Source organism: Cupressus sempervirens, chromosome 1 (assembly GCF_028749045.1).
Source record: "Cupressus sempervirens isolate cs-2001-9-10 chromosome 1, ASM2874904v1, whole genome shotgun sequence".
In the NCBI taxonomy this organism is placed as follows: Eukaryota; Viridiplantae; Streptophyta; class Pinopsida; order Cupressales; family Cupressaceae; genus Cupressus; species Cupressus sempervirens.
In genome coordinates, this window is record NC_143118.1 from 324,930,086 (window position 1) to 324,942,805 (window position 12,720).

Genomic DNA, 12,720 nt, shown 5'->3' on the forward strand with positions numbered 1-12,720 from the left:
TATGCTTGTAGCTCGGTCTAACATGGATCATATTAAGGGGCTAAAATGCCAATTAGCACATGCATTTGCTATGAAGGATTTGGGGGCAGAAAAAAAAATCCTTGGTATGAAGATTTGCAGAGATAGGAAGAACAAAACATTAATGCTATCTCAAGCTGATTATGTTGAGAAGGTGTTGCAACGTTTCTCTATGGAGAATGCTAAAGCTGTCAGCACACATTTACCTGGTCATTTGAAATTGACTAAGGAGATGTGTCCTAAGACACAAGAAGAGGAGGATAAGATGTCTAAGGTACCCTATGCTTCAGCTGTATGAAACTTGATGCATGTTATGGTATGTACTAGGCCAGATATTGCACATGTAGTGGGAGTCATTAGTAGGTATACGAGTCATCCAGGATTTGAGCATTGAAATGTTGTCAAGTGGATTCTCAAATATTTGAGAGGAACATCCAATAATTGTTTACACTTTGGGGGCTCTACTACTGATTTACAGGGCTATGTTGACTCAGATTTGGCAGGGGATATTGATACCAGGCGGAGTACTATAGGTTATGTCTTTACTGTTGGTGGGGCAGCTATGAGTTGGTTTCTAGGTTACAGAAGATTAATGCTCTATCCACTACAGAGGCAGAGTATGTTGTTGCTACAGAGGCAGCCAAGGAGATGATATGGATTTAGTTCTTCTTGGAAGAATTGGGACATCCTTAGAAGGATAATTATTTGTTCACAAAATGTCAGAGTGCCATTCATCTTGCAAAGAATCCAGCTTTACATTCTAAGACCAAACACGTACAATTGCGGTATCATTTAATTTGGTCCATTTTGGACAATGGATAGCTAAAGCTAGAGAAGATCCATACAAATGACAATCCAATAGATATGTTGACAAAGGTTGTAACAAGGGAGAAGCTGAACTCCTCTTCAGCTATGGTTGGTCTTTTAGACTGAACATGAATCAAAGAACAACAGAGTCCAGGGTGGTTTGATCCAGTGGGAGCACCATGTGGTAGTGGTATTGCTACAAGATCAGTCTCCAAGTGGGAGATTGTTGTTTAGTGTGGAGCCTAATCAGTCCCCAAGTGGGAGATTGTTAGATTATGGTGACTGATCAGGAAAGTAGTGTACATACTTCATAATTAGTGGGGTTTGAGGCATTGCCCCAAATTTTTTTTTGGGTCGTGGCCGATGTTGTAGCCGACATATGGCCGACATGTTGTAACCCTAAAATGGCATAAAATACTTGTATAAAAGGGTTTAGGGTTAGGTATTTTCATTATGTTGTGATATGAAATTGGTTCTTGTAGCGGTATTGAGCGATAAGGGATTACAGATTGTAATCAGGTTGTAATCACTAGATTGTAATAAGATCAGACTTGCTATTTGGTGGATGTAGCTCAGGGATTGGGTGAGCCACGTTAAATCTTGGTGCCTTGTATTCATTTTTGTGTGATCTATTATTTTTTGTTATTGGTTATATTTGCATGTAGTTTTTTATTTCTATCTGTAGTTTATCCTAACATAATGTCGCATATTTTTATCGGTTCGATCCGTCAAAGTAGTAGAGCAAGTGGAGCCTATTGTCCAGGTTTGGACAGTTTTAAGGGAAATGAAGTGAATTTATTCTATTGCTTGGGACATTACTTGAAGAGATTTATTTTCACTATATAATGTACTATTTTTAGAATTTAAATCCCCTTGCCAATCCACTCAACAATTCTTTCTTTTTTAAAAGCCAATACTTGAGCTTTTTGCAATATCAAAATGTATATTTCTTAAGTCTTCATTTGATTTTTTCACATTCTCTTGTATAAACCAAATCCTTGATAAACTTTACTCATGTTGTTAGGTCTTTTCAATTAATTCAAAGTGATTCTTCCTATTTGAGAGGATTGAAAGCTAAATTGCTAATAAGGGAAAACAAAATGTTTCAAGAATCCATAATTTTCCTTCTTTAATGGCTTCATTTTTCTTCTAGGTTATGAGCTTTTTGGATTGAATGTAGCACTTAATAACTTTTACTTGGTATGTATGTATATATATATATATATATATATATATATATATATAATCTTTTAATTTAATATTACATTTGGCCTTTAGATTTTCAAAGGTAGTTCCTAGCAACATCAACTTTTGCTGCAATGGCTACAAAAAGATGCTAATGCTAGATAATATTGATGGCAACCTTGACATTGGTTTATCATGTTAAGATGGGAAGACATGTTTACGTCCCTTTACAGAGCTTGTGTAGAATTATATTATAAAGAGTTATAGCAATAATGAAGGATTCCTACTTCAGTGCTCAGAAGAAAATTGTTTTAATCTAATACTCCCTATGTAAAAAATCAAAACAATGAAGAAAGAGTTGCAAAAATATGGATGCAATTGAAACATCAATAAAACATATATTCATGATATTTTGTGTGTATTACATTAGAAACTGCAAAGGAATTTTCAAAACATTGGATAACAATACCATAAGTAGCCAAATTTAAAAAAAATCAACATGATATCTCTACATAGTAGATACATAGATGAAATAGTTAGGAAACAATTACTTGTAGCCAATGGTGAAGATGAAAATCCATCCATATACTTAATGGAATTTATTGGAATAAATCTAATGTGCATTTGATGACAACATAGAATTTAAAAATAAAACTAATTTCCTACAACCTACAATTAAAATAAGTTAGTAACCATTAATACCCTAGGATTGGGCTTCCTTTTCTTGTTTCTCTTATTTGATGCTAGTGCACTGCCCCACCTCATAAGATAAAGACATTAACACCTTTTTCTCTCTATATCTAGCAGTATGAATCGCTTAAATTGCCAGCTTTAATCAAATTACAGTACTTGATGGTTCTAGTTTTATAAGGAAAAACTAATTTCCATATTCTTGAGATTCTTAATAACTAGATAAACAAAAAAAGTCAACCAGAGTTGGGAAGTTGAAGCAGGTCTCTTTCCACCTGTGCAAAACAAACAAATAAACCCTTCATGAAGACACAAACAACCTTCTTCATATGTACTAAATTTTATTCTGAAAACATTAGAATCACAATTTATAACAGTTGGTAGAAAGCTCAAGACAATTTTAGATTCAATGCATATTCACATCAATAAATGAAATCACATTCAGAAAAGATAAAAATTCTCGACAGCTCACAAAATGTTGAGATTGTTTACAAATTTTGAACTCATCAACTACTTAAATGAGACCTATTTATTATTGGACGGAACCACTTTAAATGAAATTTTTAGAATTTATTATGAAGAGAGCTTAATAAGATTGGGTGCTACCATGTAGTCTAGAGGCAGACTAGAGGAAGTTTCTCTATGCTTGGAGACCTCACTCCATTTATACTCCATTTACACCTATATTTTAGGCAATTAAATACATTTTCCTCTTTCTGTCACCTGATTTTTCCTAGATTTCTCCACATGAAAACCAACATATCTTCATCTGCTTATGATCTTTCATTACTTTTAGTATAGATTATTGCATTGTTGTTCCTTAACAATCCCTTAAGCTTCAAACTATAGACAATTCTCAGCCTAGCTAAGTAATGGAATTATTTAACCTATGAATCATGGCATACATGCAATGGGCATGTACAAACAAATTTAGTAGCATGTCATATTTAAAAGAGATAACAAAAAATAGAGCTATTATATTCATCATAAACAAGATATGATCAATATGAGTACAATGACAAACTTATTATTCAAGATTGTGTTATTCCAAATTGATATGAAGCATCAAATGTCCATTGGATAGGGACTCCATTGATGATGTAGCTTTGTCTTGTAACCCACATGGAGCCTAGCATACTGGTGTATAATTTAAAAATCTTGTGGCAAAAGTTGCCAGGTTTGCAAATTGAAAAGAAAATAGAGTGTTATCTTACATAATTTGCAAGGTATTGTCCAAAATTTGCATAAGTTGTTAAATTGTCACATGCATACCATGCCTTAGTGAGTTGCAAACTACAAACCCAACAAGAAGATGCTTGTACTTTAGGTTCAATAGATTTTGTTTATCTATTATAGTCAACTATGAATAATTCCAACTCCGATGGATGTCAAGATTAAAATAGGCTCAGTTAGAATGCATATGGGTTAGGTAGCTTAACACTGAACATGGGATGGAAACCCAAGTATGAAGAAAGATCTACAACAAATGAATTGTCACTAGTATTGCATGATGTACGAACAATTTTGTCAATGTTTGAGCTTAAAGTTAAGGCTCTGGAATCACTCTTTTAGCACATCCAACCAAACTTTCAATAAAGAAGTATCTAGAAAACTTGACCCTATCCTTGAAATGCACATCATCAATATCCTCTATCAATTTTGTGATAATTGCATGATAGTTCATGCACTTTCCATTTTGTGGGAAAAGGGATAAAGATTACCCTCAATAATAGATCACTAACCTAACTAGGTCATTCTTAAAAAGACTAAGTAGGTCATAGATTAGAGTTTGGCATTTCAATCTTCTATATTTTTATTGAAATCTGAAATAGGTAGTTCAAACCTCCATACCTCAGACACCAAAACCTTTTAGTTTTTATTGTTCATGGAGATGTGTAGCATGATCTGAAATTTTGACAATGAAAAAAATTACAAAGAATTGAAGTACTCCAACACCTCTTCACAATTCATTTTTTCAATGGTAGTTCTAATTAATGGTAGGAGAAAACTATTCAACTTACATTCTAGCATAATGAGTAGCAAATTGAGTGCACCTGCACTCACAATTGGTGTCCTATTTTGAATTATACTTGGAAATGTGTGCATATATTGTCATTTTTTATGCAAGGTTTAACCATTCCAATAACATGTCTTATATATTCGGTTGAATGTAATAGTGCAAATGTCTATGTTTTGAGATTGCTCTACAATTCAAAAAGAGCAGTTACCCTTTGTCTTATTTTGTTTTTCAAAAGAATTTATAACAAGTTATATATGATTTGAGAGCATATAATATGTAGGCTGGAATTCTGCATTAAAAACCCTAGAAAGTAGTGGTGATTGCCCAATTCCTGGAGAGAAACATGTCTTTCCCTACACATTATGGTGCCATTGATTTTGTGTTCACATTTTTCCTTGATTTTATTATGTCATTGATCTCAAGACTCAATATATATGTGTTTGCACTCATCAAACTATGTGTATTGTCATGGACATGGAAATTCCTCTGATGTTCATTGGCCTGGTAGGAGCTGCCATAGGCACAATCACAATTTTAATCGTAGCAACAATTCAACTAAAATACAAGGGAAAAAATAGGACCCATCTCCTTCTAGTCCCCAGGGCTCTTCCTATCATTAGCCACTTTCATCTTCTCCTTGATAAAACCTGGCCAATGCACGAAATTCTAAGCTCACTATCAACACTATATGGATCTATTACACATCTTAGATTTGATAGTTGACCTATTTTAGTGATAATTTCTTCAGATTTAGCCAATCTTTCCAAACACCCACTAACATTGAATTGTATAGCTATATGAAATCTTGAATAGAAGCTCAATTGCATGGGATGCCTCCAAATTTTGTTAAGGTCTATTTCAACGATACAACAAAATATGTCTTCAATCCCCATCTGTGCAAAGGCACCATGAGGAGAGAAGTTATTGATAAATTTCTACCTTTATGTTTTATTATAAAAATATTTGTGTCTTGTTATTACAATGTTCTTTTTTATATTAAAATATAAAACGGAGTTCAATCTGTTTTCTCCATTGACTTATGATTGAATTTTAAATATTGTTTCTTCATTTTTATTACTCCTGATACCAATCTATAATATTAAATGATTTGGCACTTGGTGATTATGCCTATGAAGATCCATTTCATTGGATTTCATATAGAGCTCAATAAAACCCATTGATACATGTGGCAATTTCTATTCTAAAAAGGAGAAGGCAAAATATATCTTAGTTTCTATGTTGAAATCTGATCGATGGCTTCTAAGACAACTATATGAGTCTAGATCTCAAAGTCTACCATTGGTCTTGCTCTTTATTATTATTTAATATTGGAGAAAGTGTAGAAATATAGCTTAGAAGAGAAACTAGAATACAAATGCTAACCAAGCATAGCTCCCACATTGCATAAATTCAAAACACTTATACAAAACTTTTGTCTATGAGCTCATCAAATCAAAATTATGAGGAGTACATCTTTAATAGATTATAATTCAACAAACAAAATTGCTTGTTAGCACTGTAGCATAAAAGAGGATAGTAAGCTAATGAAAGAGATGCCAATATACAAGAATCATCCTATAGTATAAGCCTCATGCAAAACTTCACTTCCTAGAAGCAATAGCTTTCTTGTCTAAGGTTTCAATGATCCAAACCATCTTGTGCACAATATAATGGAAGCATATATTATTTTCCTTTTGATTCACTGCATTAGACTTGCAGCTCTACTTGTACACCTGATATTTATTTAGAGTAATTTTAACCTAATCAAGTTTAATTTGATGGTTTAACTTGAATCAAGCTAGAAGAATTTGCGAGAGATTAAGCTATACATGATTTCTCTTGAACAACATGCAGTGATAATGCTTTGGATCAAAGTTTGTTTGTTGTTGTTGCATTCAAAATTTTCTTTCCTAAAACTTTATCTCCTTGTGTTGGTGGCTCAATGTTTTTTGAGGTATTGTGAAAAAAATAGTTGGGAGTGTTTGGTTTTGATTTTCATTAGAACTTGGAAGGGTTATTATCATTTGGTGTTATAACTTATTGGGTATTTCAGAGTTGTGTTAATTAACATTTTACCTTCACTTAGACTATGGATAGTATTGGAACTATGTGAAAATTGATAAGCCCATTACTTTGAAAAAGAATTTCCTGAACTAAATGCTTATATAGAATCTTTTGGAGTTTCAATTTTGTTCAAATTTTGCATCATGTGCAAGCAACAATAATAAAGTTTTAGTGTAAAGACTTTGTATGGTGTGAAGAGGACATGATGAACTAGTATTTTTTAGCTTTTCAATTCAAAGCTCATAAAATATCAAAGGAGTATGGGAGCTTTATGTTGTTGCCCAAGCCAAGAAGACTTGGAAGAATGTGCATCTTATCCCAGTGGATCCTTATATTAGCATTACTTTTGCATCAGGTGTTGTGTCCATTGGATTCTAAGCTTGGTATGCCCACTTAAATCACTAATTCCACATGTACTTGTGATAAGTTCATGTTGTTTCTCTTTATTTTTTTGGCCTTGAGTAGCGATGTTAACTTCTCGAGATTACTTGTTTTATTCAAAATATAAGATGTACTCCTAAGCTCTGAATTGCAAATGTTGTTGCCTATCTGAAGCTTTCTTTTTCCTATTCTTGTTAAGGAGTATATATATATTGGAGTAGTATCTCATTTGAATGTAGTGCTTATATTGTTTCCATTATCTTCTTGTCAATGAATATAATGAGCAAGGGTAGAGACAAAAATTGTCATACTTGATCATGTAGTAAAACTTAAATGTTGTATGATATGGTGGTGACTATTTTATATGAATTTAAAAAAGAAGTTTAATTTTATTTTTTAATTGAAGATTTTTACCCTCCCTTTCATGATTTTTTATTTTGGGTGGTTCTTTTGCGAACTATTGTTTGCATGATCTATTTGTGTGTGTTTGTCCTATGCTATTGACGGTTGAAACACAAGGTTTATTATGACCCAATTTTCTTAAATGCAATTTAGTTCTATTTATCTTGTGGGTTTTTTGATAGTAAATAATTACCCTTCTTAAAGTTCTATATATTTTGCATGGGCTGCAATAATCTTTGGCAACTTAAATAAATTTAATATTTTCTTACGAGGTTTCAAAAACCAATGTTTGGTATCTTTCTTTGAAACAAACCCATTAATTTGTCCATGCTCCTATAGTGCAATGGCTACAGATTCCTTCTAACTTTTTCCTACCTAAAATAATCATTATGGATTCTAAATTAAATTTATTTACATCAGTGTTTCTTTCCATAAAAAGGAGAGGTCATTTTCTTACATTTAGAGAATCAACTTATGAAATATAAAGATTTTTGGGGTGATTGTTTCTATGTTGGAAGTGTTATTAAACTGGATGCAAATAAAAATGATAATCATTCTTTGTATTATTGTATACAACATTTATGAGTTGTGCTTTTTCAACATATCCACTATCTACAAACCTTGTAATTATTGACCTCCATGAAGTGGCATCCTGTCCAAAGCATTTTGTAAACAACTCTTTGTTCACAGTTCCACATGTGGGATACCTTTCTACAGGAGCGATTTCCAACTATAATATTTCACAAAAAGCCCCTTTCATTATAATTTGATGAATTTTTATACTCTATTACATATCCTCCTACTTGGCACTCATTGGGAGCACAATAGAAAAGATTATACTCTATTACTGAGTTGATGAATGTTTTCTTTCTTTCAAGTAGGTGAGTTTACATGTTAGAACACAGAGCAATTCAAGCTCAAAAGGTAGAATTGCTTAGCATTTGAGTAAGCCTAAACTTCTGTGAATTAAGATTTTGACTAAAGGTGTTAAAAGGTTATAATTTCTCAATATTTGAGTATTTTGCACTTCTTGGAGGTTAGGAAGTTAACATTTTTGAGAATGGGCCACAATAGGGGATGGCAAGAGTGTCATTGAAGGCCTTTTAATCATTTCCCTCGAGAATCATATGAATTGGAAAAAATAAATAAATTTAAGAATATAAATATCATTTCCCAAAAATAGATATTTGAGTATTTATTTTTGAAAAAGAATATGAAAATCCTTGAACCTTGGATGTAGCTCTGATAGAGTTAGGCCAAAGAAATTTGACATTATGGGAAATATCAAATTATTTTCCTGGTTGCGACCACCCTTTCCAAGCATACAATCAATTCAAACGGGTTGTCAAGAATTGCAACTCTGTTACTATTATGATATCTCCAAATATGGATAGTATAAAAATAAAAAATTTCTCTCTAATTTAACAATAAATGTATTCAACTTTGAGTTTCTTTGAAAAACTGAGGTTTTCTATTTATGCTTGCTTTAGATTTTCTACTAAGTAATCTATTTCTATGTTGGATAATGTTGAGCTGCTTCTCACACAAAATTTATATTGCTCCCTATTTATTTCATGCTTCATTTAAATGTTGAAATCTATGAATAGGTCCTAACTTGTGTGTGTAGCTCAACTAATGCATTAGGATGACTTGCAAACTAGAACTCTAGGTTTTCCATCTTCTGTTCTTTTGGCTACTCATTGTGCACTTTAAAAGTGTCTATAATCTCTAGCACATCATAACAGTTATATCTTCTCATTATGACATCTTTTCTATTGAACCTCTAATCTTGGTAATGTTGATAAGTTCTTTTGGTTCTTATCGTTAAAAGTGATAAGATCTTTGTCTTACAAGATGACATTGTCTCTCTGATCATGACAACAAATTGATCATCTCTTTTTTCCTCACACCAAGGTCTTTCACTATTTTTTTAATAGTGTTTTTTTCTAAACATGCCCAAGATTTCTCGTTGAATCTTCCACTTGAGCAAAAATGATAGATGAAGAAGATTAATAGTATAATCTGTATGGTAATAAAAATGCACACAACAACAACTGTCATCCAATTCATAGTAAAGACCAGCAAGTCATGAGAAGAAATATTAAGCCAAAGTAGATATATTGAAGAATAGTGGGCATTAAGGATCTGATGATAGCAGTCTTTGGTATCAATGGTAGCTTAGATGTGGTTTGTAGATTAAATCCATACCAACAATTAGATTAAACCCATACTAAGTTAGATTATACCAAGTTTGTCCCCTAGATGTGGGTTGTAGATTGATGTTGGCTTGTTTTGTCATTTTATCTCATGTTTATTGGCATGCATGTTTTTCTGTAGAATGATGATGGAACTAAGACAGCATATAGAATATGGAACCCATTTCATTCAAAGTTGGTTGTTGCCATTCTTGGAAGTGTTGATAACATCTAGATTGTGAGTGAAGTAATTCAATTGTGATTATTGCTAGATTTTATTGAGTTTGTATTATTTTGGTTGAATGAGTAATGCTTTGAAGAAACAATATTTGAGTAATGGATTTGAATGAGTTTGTATTATTTTCACACAGAAGTGGACAAGATTTGGAAAACATGGTAAAGAAACAAATAAATTTGATACCTATTACTAAAGATGCATGACATCCTGCTTCTTATAGAATGCTTTTTGGTATGGTTGATGTTAGTTTTGCTGATGTTGCCCAACCAGACCAAGTACTCACTTTTAGTTCTTATTTAATGATTATATCATGGTTCTCAAAAAATGACATTTGATAGGCTTACCCTTGTGACATTATGGTTTTTCCATATGAGTTTCACATGCATGGTAACTGATTAGCTATTTGTGTGTGTACATATAGTTTTACCATTCTATGGTGAGTTTAGATGTCATAAATTTCAATTGTGTAATGTGCGATTGTCACCTAGCAATCTTACATGCTATTTTTTTGGGAATACTTGTGTTGTAGTGTGTTTTATGTCAATGTTTTGATCTTTCAACTTTTTCCATGATTTTTGGTAAGTGAAATATGGCGTGCCTTGATCAAATATTTTGTTTTTTCAACTGTATGTTAATGGCATTGTAATAAGTAAATGGTTGTGCTCACTAATTGTATGAGTTTGTGTGTGTGTAGAATAATCATTCTGTTTTGATATAGATGACATATATCTTATTTATATTTGAAATTTTATCTCCTAGCTCCATCACTGCTACTTTTGGGAGTGCTAGAGTTGTCTTGAGATACTTTATGATATTGCATTTGGATGATAACAATTAAAATTTTTTGATAATGTTTTTTCTGTTTTATTGATATATTGTTGTTGTAAATATTTTGGTTTTTAAACTATGTTGATCACACGGTAGTAAGTGAAGGATGATATACTTAGATTCCCCTTCAAGACATTGTGGATGATGTCCCCTATGTTTTTTGACACTTCCAATAACATTTTATTACTAAGTATGGAGTCATTTATTATTGGTGTCATTTTGTCCTGTTAACCATGTTTTAGATAAATGTTGAGAGTTATGCTTCCTGAAGATTTTTTTTGGGAGTTTTTACAATGTAGTATACACAAATCTTTAGTGTTGCTTATCATTCTCAATGTGCTTATAGATATGTTATATCTATATATGGTGAGATTTACTTAGATCCCCTTTAAGGAATTTAAGGAATGCAAAAATATCTTGTGTTGTTTCAAGTTGTAGACCTGTCTTATAGGTGCATTCAGTTTTAGTATATACTTTCCACCAACACATAATGACAATAAATTATACTAATATTCAAGCAATTGACTAGATTTACTCGGATTCAAGCATAGTAATATTATAGTAATATTGTAATAAATAAATTACAATTTATAGAAAATATCAACCATCAGTTGCCATAAATCTAAATACAACCACAAGGCTAAAATTTATTCTAATTTGGCCTTATTAATATAATTGGAGCCATAGGACCCAATAAAAACTATTTTCTAATAGTTGAGAATTACATACCAAGTTCTAGTATGGCAGTCTATTCTTTGCTTTGTTGTTATCAAACACTCTTTCTCTTTTTAAATGAAGACATACCAAGTAGTCTTTCTTCTCTTAAATGAAAACATTCCAATCATACTATTTAATATATGTTTCTCATGTAATGCCCCACCCGGAGATCCTTGGAAACAAGGATGAAATACAAGCCAAGATTTTATTTTTTACAAGTATGAATGCACATGACAACATCATATAGGGATCACAACGATAGCAATGGAAGACTTCACCACAATCTTGGCAACCGACAAATCTCCAAATGCCACTACCAATCGAAACACACGAGCAAAAGCCAACAACCACCACAACAAGATGAGGGCTCAAGAAATGACCACTCATCAACAAAACACCAAGCTGGGTTAAAATGCAAAATCCTAAAATTTGGCTGAGCCTGAAATCCTGAAGCCCTAAAAATTGGCTAAGTCTGGATTTTTGAAGCCCTAAAATTTCCTAGAATCCATAACTTATCTCCGAGAGGTCTGAAACCTATCTCAAAAGATTCGTTGCATATAAAAAATATATCTTAAGTATAAGAATAAGAAATCAACTTATACTTAAACGATATATTTTAAACTCCAAGAGACTAAAATAGAAACACAAAAACTGGATTTCAAGAGAAACCGACAAAATTCAAAATGCAACAGCATAGGGTTGAAGAACACCCAAAAGGGTAGCCAAATCAACCCTCAAAAAGTTTGGAACATGACGAAAAGTGCTCACTGACCGCCCACGCAAGCTTTTATAAAAAATCATGCGACACTTCTCCTTAAGGCGTTCAAAACTCTTCCAGTGTCGTGCGACATTTCTCAAGAAGGCATGTGATACTTTACAGTATCGTACAACACAGTTTGCATGGGCGTGCAATACATTTTTAATGTCGCACCATGCTGAACAAATGTCGCCCAAAGAACATGAAAATACTTCAAGAAACACAAAAGACCAAAATAGAGCAAAGAACCTCCACACCAAGGAGTATCGGATCCACAAAGGCATGAGGAATAAACACTCGAGTGTAAGAACAACACAAAATGATGAACATCTATCCATCTAAACTACAACACCAAAGAGCATACTGAAATAAACATTGAAGAGAACAAAAGCAACATCACAATGTATAGAAATACATC

The 12,720-nt window shown here is 32.5% G+C and overlaps 1 non-coding gene across 1 annotated transcript; it reads left to right on the top strand.

The window, feature by feature from the left end:
• Nucleotides 1-10,925: 10,925 nt before the first annotated feature.
• On the top strand, nucleotides 10,926-10,996 carry LOC149577469 (small nucleolar RNA snoR60). Its single transcript, XR_016358063.1, has one exon. It is a non-coding gene; the product is annotated as a small nucleolar RNA snoR60 (small nucleolar RNA).
• The last annotated feature ends 1,724 nt before the right edge of the window (nucleotides 10,997-12,720 follow it).